This window comes from Phascolarctos cinereus, unplaced genomic scaffold (assembly GCF_003287225.1).
Source record: "Phascolarctos cinereus isolate Bilbo 61053 unplaced genomic scaffold, phaCin_HiC Scaffold_726;HRSCAF=1367, whole genome shotgun sequence".
NCBI classification, from domain to species: domain Eukaryota; kingdom Metazoa; phylum Chordata; class Mammalia; order Diprotodontia; family Phascolarctidae; genus Phascolarctos; species Phascolarctos cinereus.
Window position 1 is genome coordinate 77,279,901 of NW_027556098.1, and position 20,196 is coordinate 77,300,096.

A 20,196-nucleotide genomic window follows, 5' to 3' on the forward strand; every position below is an offset into this window, starting at 1 on the left:
ATCTCTGATATAAGGTGGACCGAAAAGTTGACATAAACGAGTCAATGACTATCAGTACCTAATATGCATTACTGAGGAGGATCAGGGAACTGGACAATAATGTCCTCTGAAATGTGTTTTTGAAGCAGTAGTCATTAAATAAGAAAGGAAAGAAGGAATAAATAAATACTACAGCCTATAAATTAAGTCCTTACATTTTAGGATATTTTCATAGTTACAAAGGTAACTTGTACATAGGTCTTTTTATATTTATTTGTTGAGGAAGTTTTTCTAACACTGAATCTATAATAAGAATTGCTTGCAGAACCATCATTAATGATATCAAGCTCAATAAAATAAAAATTATATAAATGTATTGCAATGACTTTATCACCAAACAAAAATAAATCTATAGAATCACTACATCACAAGAGTTCCCGACAAACATTGGACACTGGTATAAGAGCTTTTGTTCAATTGAGAACCAGAATGAAATAAAATATTCTTACAAGAAATTCAGAGGACAATAGTGAAAGCAAATACATTCATTTGAAATTAAGAACATGGATTAAATATAGTCTCTATAGATAGGAAAAAATCAGTTAATCACTAGAAATAAACAACCATGAATTCTACTCCAAAGAGAACTTATTAATTTAGCTTCTCATGGTATAAAACAAAATCCATGGCAAGTAATCAGTTGCAACTAGGCTCTCTTAAGCCATTAATTTTATCTTTCAATTCAACAATAATGGGAGGACTAATATTTTAATTCATCATTCACAAGGAAAAAATATACATATACAAACACACAGTACATCTCTGTGTGTATGTGTCTGTGTGTGTGTGTATACATACATACACATATATAATACATTGTTATGATGCTGTTATAGTGGACAGGAATAACACTTATAACTATATTATATCGAGCTTTTATTGTAGAGTCATAACACTGATAAGGAACTAACTATATTATACAATACTCTGCATTATAAAAAACATCTTAATAGAGGTAGAGATAATGTAAAGATTTTTAGGACATGAGAAAGAACCACAGCTATGTTACAAAATTATTGTAATGTTAGCTAAATACATAATTCAAATATCAGAGAGTACTGGCAAAGAGAAAGGTGTTAAAGTTAAGAACAAAAGAAAACATCTAAATTGTGCTTAGACAGGGAAGGGTGGAGAATGAGTCTGTAATTGAAATAATGAAGGATTATACTGTACTTACTAGAAAATGTAGGAAAGATTAGAAAATATAATCTAAATCTAAAAAGTAAAGAAGCTAAAGTTACAAAACAAGACAGTATATTCTCCAAGCCTCAACCTAATAAGCACTAAAAAAAAAAATGGAACTTCAACAAAAATATCATTTAAGGTATTATTCTTCCCCCTGAAAAATCTGATAATACTCTGGAAACTAAATTGCCGGTACAATTCTCTCACATTAGTGATTCAAAATCCTTTGTGGGAGAGATTAAAAGATTGGAAAGTATGAAAAAAGAACAGTTTATCTGGGGATACAGTAGGATGTCTTATGCCGCTTTCCTTCTGTTATGATCCATATTATAGTTCTGCAAGTTTGTGGTAAGATTGGCATTGCACATTCCTTTAAACTGCTGCTTCCTATTCAGGTTTGGTTGAATAATGTCATAAGTCCCCTAATGTATTCAACTACAGTTTTCTTTTGATACATGTATGCTCAAAGTGTCTTGCTGGGAAGAGAGCAAGATATGTGTAGATTAAATTTTCATTCATTGGTTTAAGATGACCATTACATTCTAATTCAAAATCTTTACTTTCTAATTTACCTTGGCATATGTCATATTAAGACTTTTATACTTGAATCCAAATGACATAATGGTATGAATCAAGAAATATTCCAGAAAGAGAAGGATTTAGTATATTTGTATGATTTTTTAAAAATTTGTTTTGAGGGGCAGACATATAATTCAATGTCATCCATGTATATCATGTGATAAATAATTATGTCTTGATTCAAATTTCCTCTTTAATTTGGAAGCCACCCCTTAGTTCTATTTGGGAGAAATTATAATTGGAAAAGGATATGAAAAAGTATCAAATTTTCTTATATTCTCATTATATTTAGATATATTTTACATATTTATAACATACAAATAAGCCATAAATGTAGACCCTCTGAGTCAAAGACTTCTCAATATCAATAAAGATTGTGTAAGTGTGATGACACTTCAGATTATATAATTCAATAAGTAACAAATCAATATTCAATTGTTCTTCATGATTCTAATATTTCTTGGCACACTTTTTTTATACTTTGTTTAATATATTATTTTCTTTTAAATGATTATAAATTCTTTCAGTGACCCAAGCTTCAAATGTTTTGAATAAACTAAACAGACATGTAACTGTCCTTTTTTTCTTTGTTTTTTGCAGGATTACTTGCGTATTCATCTTGTGACAATAGATTTGTGTTCAGTTACAAAACCCAATTTGAGAGAAATATAGTAGAACATTTTTCTAGAAATTCAGGAAATGAAGTAGAGCATTTAGGGAAAAATTTATGGACTTTGTCTGGCCCTGTAACTTGTCAGTTTTGCAGGGAAACTAGAATATTAGTTGCCTCTCTTGGAGTAACTGTTCTGTCATTAACTACTCAAGCAGTCTTTTTTTTGTTGCTGCTGTTTCATTTTGGTTTTTGTAACATGCATTTTAATATATGGTAAACCCTCACATTTTCTAACACCTTACTAACCACCTATTTTCTTTTTCATAACTTACAAAGTCAGATAAGTAGAATATTGTTACGATCTTTTTTTCTTTTTTTAACTGGCATGGACACTGAGTCTCAGGGAAGTTAAATGATGCACTCTTAGATTGTGCAAATAGCTGCTGTTAGAACTGGAACTTTGACACACTTTTCATTCAAAATCTAGTGTTCTTTTTATTATGCCATGATTCCTCTCTGAGTGTTAATAGATGAATATATTATCTATCCATATACTATTCATTCATGTCTGCAATTTCTACATCATTTCCCTATCTTGAGTTTCAAAAATCCCTCTGATATGTTGACATTTATACACAATTTACTTGAGATTTAGATTTTCATGAACACTGAATAGAATTTAGTTTATTTCTTTTATCTCCCAAGAAGTAATATCTTGATTTGTAAAGACTGATTTATGTTTTTGAGCACAAAATTTCTTTCATTACCCTTCAGAATAGTAATGAATTATTTAGGCAATCTCTTTGATTTAGAATTAACCCTAGTCACTATACCCTGTTCATTTACTATAAAGGACTAGAATATAGACGATATCACAATGGTCTCAAAATCATTGAAAATGTCACTTATTTATCTCTGAAGTTATTCATAAATGCTCTCATCCTATCATCTTTGGACTATGAGATTGCCTGAAAATTTCAACTTGTCTAATGTATATTGTTTATCATTTCTATAAAGGAAAGGTGTTTAAAACCAGTGTAAAAGGTCAACAATATGTTTTCCCTCGTGATGTTCTTTACGAAATATCCAATCTTCCTTCAGTTTGTAAAGATATTCTGTTGTTGCCCAAAGTTTAAAATATCATTAGTGCCTGCAATTAGAGCACTCAGCCACTACTTGAAGTCATTATGCAGGCTATCACCAAAGGGCTCTCTCAGAGTAATAATTTTTATATGCCTTGAAGCAAACCTGCATTAGGATTTATGATGAGTGATATTACTTTACCATTTGGATGATACATTTTCTGAATTTTAAAGCACTATATGTTGAGTGCTATTACCATTACTAATTTCATCACTTCCAAAGGTGTTTTGGATCTTTTATGAATTATTAAATTACATTTGACAAATATAAAATCAAATTTTAACAATTTGAAGTTAGATTTAATATTTTATGTTAAATCAACATATATAAATATACATATGCCCACACCTATGATTTGGTGATTTCACTGGGCACGGAGTTCCCTCTATCAAAGTAAATTAGTGACTGTTCTCAAAATTTTAGTTATATAGAATCGTTATCCTCAATCTGAAATGAGTTTTCTACCCACCATGCCATGCAGCCTCTCTTAAATAACATGTAAACAAACCTTAATCAACATAGTTCATGGGTATGATTTTTTTTAAATTTTCTGGCAGTATAGTAGGTCTCTACAACATATAGGGACACAATGCTGACATATATTCATTTCTCCAGTCATTTATGGTATTCCCTACTCTCCAAATTCTATGCACCAAATTTGAATCTACCTATCTGCGTGCATAAATCGACCTAGGACAATTATAAGACCTTTAAAGTCAAAGATCATTTGATGGTTTGTTTTTGTCATTTTATTCCCAGTGCCTTGTAAATTCTTAGATTCATTAAGTCCATATGGGCTTAATAAATGCTGGCTGAATTGAATTGAGAGGCATTTAGCAAGCTTAGACTATGGTAATGAAGCTGTGAATGAAGGGGGAAGAATAGTTTCAGCCTATGATCTGGAAATCAGAGCACAGATATGACATTAAGCCCAAAGAATTCAGAAATTCTAGTGGGCTAGACAAAGAGGAATAAAATAATCTGGATTGGCAGGTTTAGAGGTGGAAAAGAGGTCTGACAGATGGTGAGGTCAAGAAAGAGCCATGGAGGAGCAGAAGGTGTCAACTAATTACTGTTTGCCTTACAAAAAGTTTCTGCTCTAAACAAGGTATTTTTATTACAATGGCATGCTATATATCACTCATTTGTGTTCATGCCACTGTGGGTACCAGTACCATCCCACTAAAACACCTCAAACCAAGGCCAGAGTTAGATGAGACTCCTGTGTAGATTCTCGTTTTTTACTATGATGCTTCTTTGATACTAGTATTGCCTTTAGTGGCAGTCCTAGCTGAGTTGTTATCTCCTCTTCAAAGTAGGATCAATGGGCCCAGCCATCCTTTGTTTAGCTTAAAATCCAGAGACTTAAAACCATATTATATATTTGTGGACAGCTATAAGCACCTTAAGCTTGGAATCATCTTATATATGGTGATAGATGGGGCTGCTAATAGTAAAAGAGAGTGTTGAGGAATTGCTTGTCCAGTGAATGGAATGCTGAAATAGTGAAGCCTCCTCAATGGAGTTGACCCCTCCCTACATTTCTCAGAAGCTGCCTCGCTGAGAAAGCAGAGTGTCATGAGATCAGGTGACAGAGCCACATCCTGTTTACTCAGATTCTATCCTTCCTCAGGCCCCCTCCCTAGTTGTTGGCCCTGTTTCAAGCCCTTTTTGTCCTTGGTGCTGGAGAGAAGTTTCTGCCCTTAGACTATGAGCTCCAAAGCCCAGCCAATGGGAAGAAGAGCCAGTGGGTGGGTGGGGGGATTGCGGTTAGGATCTATATAATCTGCTGAGTTGAACACACTTCCTCTCTCTTCAGTCCACACCATCTTTGGGTGCTCTGAGGGAGCCCTTTCTCGAGAAAGCCAATAAACAAACTATTCTTTTTGCTAATATCTCTGAGTCTCCAATTTATTGGCAGGGGGATTACCAATAAATTGCACCCCACACACCAGGAGAAAGCTTTGGCAACCAGGAGTGAAGATATAACCCAGGAGATATTGTTTGTATAAATACTACAAGAGTGAAACTACTGAAATATTGAGTAACTACCATGTAGATGTAGAACAAATGAGCATGGCAGTTTTTGAAAGTAATGTGGGGAATTTATTATATACTTAGAAAAAAAATAAATGGCACCAAATGGAGACTCACAAATTTATGTACTATTTTGTGTTCTGTTATGTATATGGAAATTATCTTTTTGGTGTGTAAGCTTAGAATTAAAAAAAATAAAATTAATTTTTTATAAAAAGGAAGAAATATTCACTCTATAGTGAATTGCTGACTTGCACTGCTGAAGTTAGAGCTCAGTGGTCATGATACTTATCCATGGGGAATGGCAAGAATAAGGAAAGATAGAGAGAAAGAAACGCCACCCAATATCCTATCCTTCCCATCCTTATTCAAAGGGTACATCCTATGAATAGCAGACCAAGAAAGGAACTGTGCTTGAAATTCCTCATAATCTGGACTATCAATAGATAATAATAATGAAGCTAATATTTATATAATGCTTACTGTCTGACAGGCACTAGTACTAGTGCTTTTTAATTATTACCTCATTTGATCCTCTCAACAACCATGGGACGAAGAATTTATGATTATTCCCATTTTTGCAGATGAGAAACTGAGGCAAACTGATGTTAAGTAACTTCCAGGGTCACATATGTACAAAGTGTGTGAGTCCAGATTTGAACTCAAAAGTTCTTGACTCCAGGCCTGGTGCTCAACTGTGCCACCCAGAAGGGATTATGATACAAATATCTTTAAGATGATGTTATATTTTGTTACAATAATCTTTTATTTTTAAAGTTTTATTTTGAATTTATTGAAAAACAAGGATTTCCATAACATAGTACAATTAAAAAGGTGACTGTGAATAAAACTGCAAATCTACTATGCACAATTTGCTATTCCTCTCAAATATACAACAAAATTATCATATAAATTTCTTTTTTTCTTCCCTCCCCACCACCCTAGAGATGGTCATCATCAGACCCAAATCAGCATATATATGTAATATTATTCTGTATATACTTCTATTCATCAGTTCTTTCTCTGGATGCAGATAGCATCTTTCTTCACATGTCTTTTATTCTTAATTGGGGTATTTACACTATTCAAAATAATTTATTCACTCAAAGTCATTCTTAAAACAATCATTCTTGTCTCTGATGATTTAATTCTTCATTTTTTCATGCAAGTCTTCCCATGTTGTTTTCTAAAATCATTGAGGTCATCTTATAACACAGAAATACTCAATCACAATCATATACCACCACTTTTATGCCATTCCCCAATTGATGGGCATCCCTGCAATTTCCAGTTCTTTGCTACCACAAAGAAAGCTGCTACAAACATTTTAGAAGATATAGGTTCTTTTTCTTTTTCCTCTAATTATCTTCAGAAATGGACCAAATAGTGGCATATAATAATTTTAATGGTATAATAATCTTTAAGATTGTATTATATCTTTAAGAATATATATTGCTGTTAAGTCATGACCCCAAATGGGTTTTTCTTGGCAAAGATGCTGGAGTGGTTTGCTATTTCCTTCTCCAGTGGATTAGGTAAACAGAGATAAAGTGACTTGCCCAGGGTCACACAGCTAGTGCGTGTCTAAGTCTGGATTTGAACTAAGGTCTTCCTGAATCCAGGCCCAGCACTCTATCCACCGAGCCATCTAGATATGTGTGTATGTATATATCTTGTATATATACATTTGTATGTATATATGTGTATATATAAATAATATATATGTGTGTGTAAAATTATTCTATATATACTATTTATCAGTTCATTCTCCGGATGCAGAGTATATATACACATACACGTACATACACACACATATATGTACACATACATACAATATATATATATGTATACATGTATACACACATATCATATTCATTTTATGATTTCTATTTTATTTTTCTCGTCAACAAATCCCTCCCATGTTATTTGAATTGCAATGTGGAGTTGGGGTGGGGCAGTTCCTCATCACAGGGTAGTAAATTCTATCCAAATGAGTTCTTTTCTATAGTCATTCATGATGTATGCTACAGAGATGAAAAACATTTCAGTCACAAAATTTATATATCTGAAGCCAAATCTTTTGGGATGCCATCAGCTTGTCCTCTCTTCCAAACATATAAGAGAACAACACATGAAGGTCTACAGAGTGCATAACATTTGGGTAATGTTCTTCTAGGGAATTTAACTTCAGCTCTGCTGCTACTAATCCTGAGCAGCATAAGGGCTAACAGCTGGGATCCTTACAGATTGCAGGATTCCTCAGGTGGAGCTAGGGTCTTTCCTTTTATACCAGAAAGAGAACTAGGAAGTTGTGAACAGTTTTCTCCACTTCCAAGAATTATGCCAAATAGAGGTAAGGAGCTCAAAATTTAATTTTACATATTAGTTCTTGACCCTGGATCTATGAAAATATATTGTTATACACTGTCAGGCCCAGAAAATGAAAAGAAGGGGGAGATATTTTAGACAGGCCCTTAATCTCTCAGTGAGCTGACAGATTTTGGCTAGCAAATGGGTCAGGATGAACAGAAGACCACCAGTATTTTTTAAACAAACAAAAAAATGTAATGTAAAAATTAATATCTCTCTATGCAAAAGTCTTAGTGCAGTTTTAAGCTTTAGTAGGTTTTGGACTTTCACACTACTCTCTCTCTCTCTCTCTCTCTCTCTCTCTCTCTCTATATATATATATATATATATATATATATATATATATATATATATATATGCAGGATTTGAACTATATATATATATATGTTTCCGTATTCAGATAGTCTTTTTTTTTCTGCCAAGACCCATAGAAATCATAAAAATGAATGTACATACAAGAGTCATAAAAGAAATTTATTAACACAATTTAGCAGAAAATCAACTTTCTATAATGGCTAGTAAAACCAATCTCTAAGCAACAAGAGTCACCAGCTTTACTTTGATCCATCTTTTGGTTTGGACAAATATAATACAAAACAAAGAAAAAAGCATTAAGTAAACTAAATAAGCAGAGGGATTATTAGTTTTTAGTTACTTCTTAGGATTATTGTGGCTTGGAGAATGGAGAGAAAAGAATCATTACTCACTCATTGTTTAGCAAATAGATTGAAATGGCATTAGTCAAAGTAAAATTGAAGATAGACATATAGATGGAAAAAAAGATAGTAAATAGAGGCAACATCATTCTTGATGTGTAAAAGTTAGGGTAATGCAAACATGCATTTCAACAAGTATTCTTGTCTGGCCTATTATGGAGAACAAGTGAGTTCAGATTGTCCAGTGAAAATGATCTCTCTTTAATTGTTACCTTTGGGAAAGGACCATTGACAATTACTTTCTTAGCTGAATATCTAGAAAGCAAGAAGGTTATTGTCAATCTCTCCCTCTGATGATTGTCTTAAGCAACTTAAAATATAATATGGAAAAGAAAAGAAAGCCTCATTTTTCCCCACTGCTAATTTTAACAAAGAGCAGGTGGATACAGTATATGAGGGAAGATTATTAGTTTGATAGAAGATCTAATCATCTCCAACTAAAAGCAGAATTACAGGGGAAGCTTTCCTTTACTCATTAGCACAGTATCTATCATTTTTACTTTGGATGAAGATAGCAAGCTCTCTCCAGAGTTCAGAATTCAGAGTCGTATAAAACAAATTACACAAGTCTTATTCTAAAATTTCACAGGTGAAAGTATGAGCTAGATTAGAAGACAAGCTAAAAAGTCCAACAAAAGATTTACTACCACAGTAACGTGGAAGTTAATCTTAATAACATATACATGTTTTCATAGATGGGAAACATGTCAAGAGAATAAGGACTTTCTCCAAAGTATATATGGACCCCTTTTTTTTTATAATGAAAAAGAATCTCATACAAAGGCTATATTTTAAAAGCTTGCCAGAAGTAGCCTATTTGGGCAATCTTTTGCATTTGCAGTAACTAAAATTTTATAATCTCACTTGCAAATACTAAAGGAGGCTATCAGTCCAGTGGGTAGTATAGTATAGCACCTGAATGTGTGTGTGTGTGTGTGTGTGTGTGTATACACATAGTATTATACCTGTTTTATGTGTATATACACATGTACACATATATGTAATATATACATATATAATTTATACATGCATGCATATGCATGTGTATATGTGTGTATATAGGTATGTGCACATATGTATATATGTGTGTTTGTGTGTATGTATTACAATACCTGAGCAAAGGATATAAAGATGAGCCTTCATAAATTGTCTTCTCAATTATTAGACAACAAGTGTTTTCTTACAAATAGAGATCCTCAAAAAACATTTTTGACCTAAGGAAAAACAAATGAATGTATGAACAAATGAATGAATGAAAAAGTATTTATTAAATACTTATTTTGGGTAAAGGTCTGTGCTGAATGCTTGGGATACAAATAGTAAAGTAAAAGAGTCCCTGCATTCAAGTTTGCCCATATTACAATAATTCCAAACTTTATGATGGCACATTTAAAAGGGCTATGAAGACTGTTTTTGAGTCTATAGGAATACATATGACATTGGGCAAGCTGTTTGGGAGTAAGGACAATTAAATTTCTATCCTGTGCCTGTGTAGCCTTTCTGAGTCAGTAAAGCCTTTCAAATATCATACTCTCTACAGCTAGAATCAGAGATGTAGAACTGGAAGGCACCTGAAAAATCATCTGGTCAAACCTGCTCATTTTATAGATTATGAAAATGAGACCCAGAGAGGTTGAGTAACCTACTCAAGATCACATAAAACCCAAACGATAAAGCCATATTCAAACTCAGGTCCTATCATTCCAAGTTTAGAATTACTTCCACTATACCACACCGCTTTCCTAGAAGGACACCCAGGGAAAAGGATCATAAAACCCCATATCACTGACATTGATTGTTTGAAGGGACTGACTCCCTTCCTAGGCCAGAAATGGAAAACTATTAGCAGTGGCAGAAGTATTAGAATGACAGAGTACCCTCCCAGCTAGAAATATGGCCATGTCACAAGAATCACTGGCCATACATTGAAAGAGAAACTGTGTTCCAAGTTGATTCCATATAAGAATTTATATTTGCCCTTAGATGGTGCTGTTCCCCAAGAAGGAGTGAGATGTAAACTCTGGCACAAACTACTGAGATTCCCTAAAAGTCTCTGGTGTTACATACAGAAAAAGAAAATCCCTTCTGGGGAGCTTCAAAGTATCTTCACTTGGTATATCATGTTTGTTCAAAATTAAAAGCACATTGGTTCTAGTTTCCAACTGTTTGAGGGTTCTGTATTTTCACTTATAGGGTAAAAGGAATATTAAAAAAAATACTTTATTACAAGTTGCTAAGTATGACATAAAAGGAGGTGGAACAAGTTTGAAGCTATGCTGAGAGGTTCAAAAAGATATAAAAATGATGAACATTCAGGATCTAAAGGACACAGATCATTTTGGGCTACCTAATGTGCTCAGAGCAATCTTAGATGATGAATTTAATTGTATTGTGGCAAATACAAATATCTGAAAAAACAGGACTGCCTCAAAATTCTTTTTAATTCATAAATAATAATAATGAAAAAAAGATGATCTTCCATAGCAGGAAGATCTAACCCAAGGTTAGATTAACCTTGATTAACCCAAGGTCTATAGGACGCCCCATGATGATTAGTGGAGTTGATGACCCAATGGATCTTTAAAAAAGGACCTTTCCTTTTGTCACTTTCTTTCTTCAAAATCCCTTTTACATTCCCTTATGAGATACGTTAACATTAACTTTTAACTGGAATGCTGTTTTGCAGGCTATTGTTTTGCTACTAGGTTTTGCTTGAGTATTTTTCTTTTTGTTACTAGGAAGGACCTAGTTAACCCAAGAAAGTTATAAGAGGTTAATCCCTTGTTCAATATTTTATATTTACACAGGGACAGAACGAGCATGCTCATAAACATCTTTTTGAAAGAATTAAGGGTATCTCCTAGAGTTGAGTACTTGATGACTTACTCATTGAAGATGAATGATTAAATCCCTATTATTGTTGATCATGTGAAAAATGCTGGTTGTTAGGAAGATACCCTTTATCTAGGTTTATATGAGGAAACCAATAGACCTGTGTGCTCTTTTAAAAGAGATTTAGAAAGAACCAAGTACAGATAAGACACCAGTGTCAGGGCCTACACATCAACATAGATCCACCTTTCAGCCACCTGCAGACATTGCAGATATAGAGAAGTAGTGACAGAATCTATTGGTTATAGAAGCCAGAACAGTGATAGAATACAAAAAAAAGTACAGGTACCTTGATTTCATGTCTTCAGAGTGCCTAGAACATGAATTAGCTTTCTGGGATGGTATAGTTGAGGTGGAAGGTGAAGTGAGTAGGCTCATATTGAAGGAAAGAGTCTTTTCATGATGAGGTGATTATTACAGAGACACTTTCCAGATTATTTTTTGCCATCTTCATCTTCAAACCAGTACTTGACATCATTGTTCAAAGTATTTTCTGGAGTCCATGGGTCAAATAAAAACATCACACATTACCCTAGGGAATATCTCTCTTCTCATTGAAGGTAAGATCTACATCCTGAATAATGAGGGTGAATGCAGCATGATCTTAGCAATAGTTTGCTTACTAAAGTTGCAAAAATATACAGCCTCAATCCCAGTCATGAAACAGGTGCCTCATATCTATAAAAGTTGGCATTCTCACCAGATGAAAGGCAATGCAGAGAACACTGCAATTCCTACCAACTTTATCTTCATATAAATGAGCTCAAGTTACCTTTGGCAATAAAAGCAAAGCTGAATCAATGGGATGTGGATTTAAGACTGCTTTTGAAAAGTATTTTAGTAGGGGGATACTAAGCTAACTGTCCACTAAGGTTAAGCTTTGGCATGTAAGCCTACAAATCTCATGAAATAATTGCTATTTGCCTTTTAACTTATTTCTTTATTATGAGTTTGAATTACCTATTATACCAACCTCTTACAGAAACTGGAAATTGAATTACAGATACGAATAATGATCTAAATTTTATGCATTATACTCTCTAATAAGCCAAAGAATTCAAGTAAATATTGAGAATCATCAAAGCAGTGAGTCAGGGAGCTACCTCAATGAAAGGCAACTTGCAGAACACCAGCATTGTGTCTAAGCCAGCATCACAAATAAGCATTCTCTGAATTGATTTTTGAGGCAAATAAAGCTACCCAGATTAGAAAATGTGAGAGGTATCTGGCCAGCCTTAGGTAAAGCATAAAGCAGACAAAGTATGTCTTCAGCATTCTTCCAGGTGATTTCCCCATCACCACTCACATTTAGAAACTTTTTCCAAACTCCCTTATGTACTCAATCATGTTTTCTTGTCTTCTGTCCATGGAACCACATGGTGGTGCCCAAATAGGTCAGGCACTTCATCCTTTCCTACCTTCCTAATCCCTCCAAATATTATCTGTAGATCCTGTGGCTCTTAGAACAGAGGCTCTGAATATTTCTTGTGTCATGGACCCTTTTGACAGCCTAGTGAAATCTATATACTTATCATAATAATGTTTTAAAATGCATAACATAAAAACTTAGAATTACAAAGACAAATAATTATCTTCAAATATAGTTATCAAAATATGTATTTTTTTAATTCAAAGATACCAGGTTGATGACCACTGTCCTGGAGTTTGCTTATGTTGGTAATAATGGATGTGGGAGGGGTAGTACTAATCTTAAAAAGGAATCTCAACTAATGTTCAGCCAGTAAATCTCTAAACCAGATATGCTAGTCCTTTTTTAAGATTCCATTGCACATGTTTTATACCCTAAGGGATACAGATAGTGACTGAACCCATGATTTCATTAATACAGGTGACCCTATGGTGAAGAAACTCTCTCTACCACTAGTGATTTATAATTTTGCAAACAAGAACACTAAGAGATCATATTACTTATCTCAGGGTCACACAGTCAATATGTGCAAGAGAATGACTGAAACCTACATCTTCTTGGCTCTAAGATCAGTTTTCTAAGCATTGTTCCATGCAGCCACCATCTTAAGCCCTAGTTTACTTAAATACTTAAAGTGTATTGTTTCTTAAGAAAGCCCTGAAGGAGTTACTCTAGTGCCAGGGATTCCTGGTATTGTAGAAAAGAAGAGGCATTTTTGGTATCATGGTTTGGGCATGACTGTTCTTTAAGCTTTCCTGAAGACAAATGAAAATGAAAATGACGTAAAAACATTAGAGTCAAAACAATGGAAGAGAGTACGAATTAGGTCTGATTCTTTGGGATGTATCCATGGAGTCTCTAATGAGGAATTTCAGTCAATATGAATATTTCATGTCCACCTCCATATTCTAAAACACCAGGTTATTTTTTTGATTTTATTTATTTTGATTTATCAATAATCACTTCCATATGCTTTTGAGTTTAAAATTTTTCTTCCCCTTCCTCCCAACACCCTCCCCGAGACAGTGCACGATCTGATATAGGCTATACATTTACATTCCTATTAAGCATATTTTCACATTAGTGGTGTTATAAGTAAAAATAAAACCAATAGGAGGAACCATCAGAAAGAGGAAACATAACTCAACAGAAGAGAAAAGAAAATAACAATTCAACTTCCATAGTTCTTTCTTTGGATGTGGATAGCATTTTCCATCACCAGGCCTCTGGAGATATCTTAGATCCTTGTATTGCTAGGAAGGGTTAAGTTTATCAATATTAGTCATCGCACAATGTGGCTGTTATTATGTACAACATTCTCTTGGTTCTGCTCACTTCACTTGGCATCAGACCATACAAGTCTTTCCAGGTTTTTCTGAAGTCAGCCTGTTCATCATTTCTTACAGCACAATAGTATTCCATTACATTCATATACCACAACTTGCTCAGCCATTCCCCAATTGATGGGCATCCTCTCACTTTCCAATTCTTTGCCACCACACAAAGAGCTGCTCTAAATATTTTTGTACATGTGGGTCCTTTTCCCATTTGTACGATCTCTTTGGGATATAGCCCCAGAAGTGCTATTCTGGAAAAGGATATGCACATTTTTATAGCCCTTTGGGCATAGTTCCAAATTGTTCTCCAAAATGGTTGGATCATTTCACAACTCCACCAACAATGCATTAGTGTTCCAATTTTCCCACATCTTCTCCAACATTTATCATTTTCCTGTTTTGTCATGTTGCCAATCTGATAGGTAGTGATGTGTACCTCAGAGTTGTTTTGATTTGCATTTCTCTAATCAATAATGATTTAGAGCATTTTTTCATATGACTATAGATGGCTTTAATTTCTTCATCTGAGAACTGTCTGTTCATATCCTTTGACCATTTATCAATTGGGGAATGGCTTGTAGTCTTATAAATTTGTCTTAATTCTCTATATATTTTAGAAATGAGGCCCTTATCAGAGAGACTGGTTGTAAAAATTCTTTCCCTTCTAATCTTAGTTGCATTGGCTTTGTTTGTGCAAAAACTTTTCAATTTAATGTAATCAAAATTATCCATTTTGCTTTTCATAATGTTCTCTATCTCCTGTTTGGTCATGAATTCTTCTGTTCTCCATAGATCTGATAGGTAAACTATTCCTTGTTCTCTCAGTTTACTTATGGTATCAGCCTTTATATCTAAGTCATGAACCCATTTTGACTTTATTTTGGTATATGGTGTGAGATGTTGGTCTATGCCTAGTTTCTGCCATACTCTTTTCCAGCTTTCCCAGCAGTTTTTTCAAAGAGTGGGTTCTTATCCCAGAAGCTGGGTCTCTGGGTTTATCAAATTATAGGTTACTATCGTCATTGACTACTGTGTCTTGCATATTTAACCTATTCCAGTGATCCACCACTCTATTTCTTAGTCAGTACCAAGCAGTTTTGATGATTGCTGCTTTACAATACAATTTAAGATCTAGAATTGCTAGGCCATCTTCCCCTGCATTTCTTTTCATTAGTTCCCTTGATATTCTGGACCTTTTGTTTTCCAAATGAATCTTGTTATTATTTTCTAACTCTATAAAATAATTTTGGTAGTTTGATTGGTATGGCACTGAATAAGTAAATTAGCTTAGGTAGAATTGTCATTGTTATTATATTAGCTCAGCCTACCTATGAGCAACTGATGTTTTTCCAATTATTTAGAACTGACTTTATTTGTGTGAAAAGTGTTTTGTAATTGTGTTCGTATAGTTCCTGGGCTTGTTTTGGGAGGTAGACCCCCAAATATTTTATGACATCTACAGTAAATTTAAATGGAATTTCTCTTTCTCTCTCTTGCTGTTGGGCTTTGTTGGTAATATATAGAAATGCTGATGATTTATGTGGGTTTATTTTATAGCCTGCAACTTTGCTAAAGTTGTTTATTATTTCAAGTAGTTTTTTACTTGATTCTCTAGGATTCTCTAAGTATATCATCATGTCATCTGCAAAGAGTGATAGCTTTGTTTCTTCTTTGCCTATTCTAATACCTTCAATTTCTTTTTCTTCTCTTATTGCTAAAGCTAAAGTTTCCAGTATGATATTGATATAAATAGCATCTATCTAAAACCTTCAGCAAGCATAATATGTAATGGGGACAAACTGGAAGCATTTCCAACACCACGTTATTTTGAGATTAGTTGTACTTTGTAAATTCTTTTTGTCATATTTCCATTATTATTAACCTTCATACTTGGTTTTGATATCCATCCATTCTGGAGTCCATAATAGCATGTCTACAGCAGTGCCTATGACCATAAGAAACTCAATCCTATGACTGAATTGAGGATCTTTAGAAACTCTTCCCTGCTATGTGACCATCCAATTAAACCACATAATAAGAAAGAGAAGATATTGGCACCTGCAGTGATAAGGTATCACCATCATTCAAGTCTCCCAGTTTTAAAATCTCAGTATTATGTTTGACTCCTCACTCTCATCCTATATATCCAATCAATTGCTAGACCTTATCATTCCTACATCCACAATGTCTCTTGAATATGGCCCCTTCTCACTACTCACCACTATAATTCAGGCCCTTATTACCTCTCATCTAGACCATTATAATAGCCTTTAAAATGATCTCCTTGCCACAAGTCTCTCCTCACCGTAATCCATTCTTCATGTTGTTGCCTAAGTGACTTTTCAAATTGCAAATCTGATCATGTCACTTCCTTGCCCAATAAACTTAAAGCTTCCTCAGGGATAAAACATGAACTCCTCTATTTGGAGATTAAAAGTTCGTCACAGCCTAGGCCTAACTCTCTTTTTCAGTCTGAGAGATTGCTTCCCTTATTGACTTTATCATCTAACAAAACTGACCTTTCTTGCTGTTCTTCCTACATAGCCTTCCATTTCTAGACTCTGTACCTTTGCATTGTTATCCTATGTGATTGGAAAACCTTCCCTTCTCAGCTCTGCTTTGTATAATTCAGTCTTGTCTTCAAGATGCAGCTCAACCACTTGCTTCTATACATTGTGATCTTCCTGAGAGCCACTACTGTTTTGGGCTTTCTTTTATCCCCGGCACTTATCACAGTGCTAGACTTAATAAATGTTTGTTGACTCCACTTGAGTCACCAACCCAAATGGTTGTGTGTTGTATTCATTTGAGCTTTACAAGATGCATGAATATAAAGAATTCAGAGTAAGGAGCAGGACATTTATTTATAAAAATAAAATACAGGACATCCAAAAACAGTGCAATTTAAAACTGCACTAAAACTTTTGGGACACCCAGTATAGATCCAAAGTTCAGAGAAAGAAAAAGTTAATGAGTTTTAAGACTCACGTACTCATCAAATGTTAATATTAAAATATCTATTACAACTTTTTAATTTTATAGAAAAAGTAACTATGAAAGATGTTAAGTGACTCATATAAGTGACATGATAATTTGAATCCAATTCTATAATGGCTGAAATCTGAAAATAATGAAGAAAACAAAGGTTCTAGCTTCTGAGCATCTAGACCTCCTTAGATTGATGCTGGACCCCAAGTTCAGGAGAAGACAGATTTTTATGAATTAAAAGAAAACAACTAATAGGATATAAACCTGATACAAGATTAGGTAATCTTATCTCTAGGTCGAGGAAAGTTTAGGGACTTTCTGATTTGGGAGGGGTGTGAGTAAATTAAAGGAGCTGGGAAAGGTGGGGGAAGGCAGAGTGAGCAGGTAGACTTTTCTGGATGTGAAGCAGGATGTCACTCAATTTCCACAATTAACAAGCAGGTGTAATTTACAGGAAAATGAAATTTAGATCTCAAAATGGAGTCAGTTTTACAAGATGCAGTCATTTGGTTCATAAAATTCCCACAATTCTCTCAGTTCCTATGGTTGGAAATGCAAGGCTCTTTTGTCATGCTGCCTTCTGTAATGGGCCAATGTGTAACCCAATTTAGCTATGTGCTACATACAGTATGGAGAAAGCAATTATATTAGATGATTTGATGTCAGATTGTAAAGTATTTTTAATGCCAAGCAAAAAAAAAAGTTTCAATTTCATTTGATAGGAGCCACTAGCAAGGACAAAAACAGTCTTAAGAACCAAAGATTAAAGAAGACCATCAAGAATCAGAATAAGAGAGGGAGGAAGAACTGAATTAATATTCTGTGGATTCAATTTGTCATTCCTCTCAAAGGAAATTAGTATGTTTTGTGGAGAGATCGTACAGTATGCAACCTTTTGAGTCAGGAGATGAGATGCAGGAGATGCATCTAACTAAACTCCCACCCAATCTGGAAGTAAGCAGAAAAGTATTGTATTTTTCTCGAATCTCTCAACAGTAGTGCAGGTATATGGGAGAATAGGATAAAAAGAATGGAGAGGAGGAATTAGGATGGGGATATTAGAAGGTGGATCTGAATTAGAAGGGAAAAAAGTTTGGCATCATTAAAGAACAGTCCCAGGATAGGCATATATGTCATGTTGAGACCAGTTTTATCTGGGGAGAATAGCTATAATGAAAACCCCTTCTCTTGTGCAAGAGTTATAAATTCAAAGATTGCTTCCTACCTCAGGAATGAGAATTTATAGGTATGCATTGGTAGCCAGCAGTCAGGATGACATGCAAGAGTAAAGAATCAAAGATAGGATAATTGGCCTTTAGGATTGGTGAATGATTATGGTTTGAGAAAGGGTAGGACCAGGCTTCATGATTTATGATACTAGCATGCAACACTATTTCCATGATGAATTGATATTTCTTAAAGCCCAGAAAAAAAGATAGCCATCGAAAAAAGCAAGAAGGAAAGAAAGAAAAGTACATAAATACACAAAGACAATGGAGAATAACTGTGACCTATACATACAACAATAGCAGAAATAATGGAGAAAAGAACCCAGATTTTGTACACCTAGAAGCTCTGCCTCCACAAAGGACATACATAAAGCATAGAAGCAACAAATAAGATTATGGTCGATGAAGAGAACACAATTCAGAATAGTCTAAAGGTAATGGAATGGGGAGGAGGATGCTAGAGAGTTTATACTGCTTGGTTATCTTGGAAGAAAAAGGTAAATGTAAAAAGGAGGTATGGGATGGAAAACAGATAATAGATAAAAATAAATTGATAATTTAATTAAATCCGAAGAACTTGGGATAGCTATGTTAAGAATCATGGCAATGAAGCACTTGCTTTAAAAAGGGAGGAAAATAATAACAAGGAAATACATTAAAAAAATTCAAACATAAAAATTCTGAACTTACATGTGTAAAAATAATAAAATCCAATAAAATGAAAATGGAAGAATTAATAAAAAATAAATCTCAAAAAATTCCCATGTACAAGAAACAAGCAAAAAATAAAGTTAGAAATTTACTATGTAACAGGTAACTAAAAATCAGAAGATGTATTTATTGTACTAGAAAAAGCAAAGATAAAACTTCAAAATATCAAGAAAACACAACAGGAAAAAGTCAACATTATTCCTAAAGATATCATAGTCAATGGGAAAAAGTTAATATTAATTGTATAGGTGTCAAATGGCAGAACATCTATATTCATAAAAGATAATAGGCATTAGAAAAACAACACTACATAATGCTTTGAAATCTACCTATGCTTACAACTTGAAGAGTAGAACTCATATCATGTATAGAACGCCAGAACTTGACTGCTACTCATGTCATCACTCAGTAGTTAGACACCACTGCCTCTCCAAGCTTGGCCCCAGAGACAAGAAAATGTACATCCTCCCTCTCACCCATTGTTGAAGAAGATAAGGAGATATAGGAGAATGCCTCATATGCTATCAGACATAATGAAAATGTTGCTTGGGTTTGTTGTTCTGTGTTAAGAAAATTATTCATGTTGCTATGTAGGAAGGGGGAGGGTACATAGGAAGCATGAAGCATGATTAGAAAGCTGTTGCTTCTATCCAAATGTGAGGGAATGCATTGCTACAGCAATGGAGAGAGCTGGAGAATGCAAAATATCTTTCACAGCTAGCATTGATTGATTTGACAACTGGCTGGATGTGGCACATGAAAGAGAGTATGGAGTCAAAGATAGCCTTGAAATGAGGTAAATTGATGGATGGCATTTGAAGTAGGGAGGGAAGGTAAGACTAGAAATTAACTGTGGAAAAGTTGAATTCAGTTTTGAATGCTGAATTTGAGATGTCAGCAAGAGATTTGGGTAGATCTTGAGACATTG

The 20,196-nt window shown here is 34.2% G+C and overlaps 1 long non-coding RNA gene across 2 annotated transcripts in view; it reads right to left on the minus strand.

Annotated features, from left to right (window-relative positions):
* The window catches only part of LOC110210879 (uncharacterized), a 244,889-nt gene that overhangs the window by 111,108 nt on the left and 113,585 nt on the right, over positions 1-20,196 (minus strand). The window contains exon 1 of one of the 2 annotated variants that reach the window (XR_002325199.2): positions 9,795-9,890. The exons of the other annotated variant lie outside the window; for it this stretch is intronic. This is a non-coding gene — a long non-coding RNA (uncharacterized LOC110210879). Of the gene's footprint in view, positions 1-9,794; positions 9,891-20,196 lie in introns of those variants that run through there. 2 annotated transcript variants of the gene reach the window in all.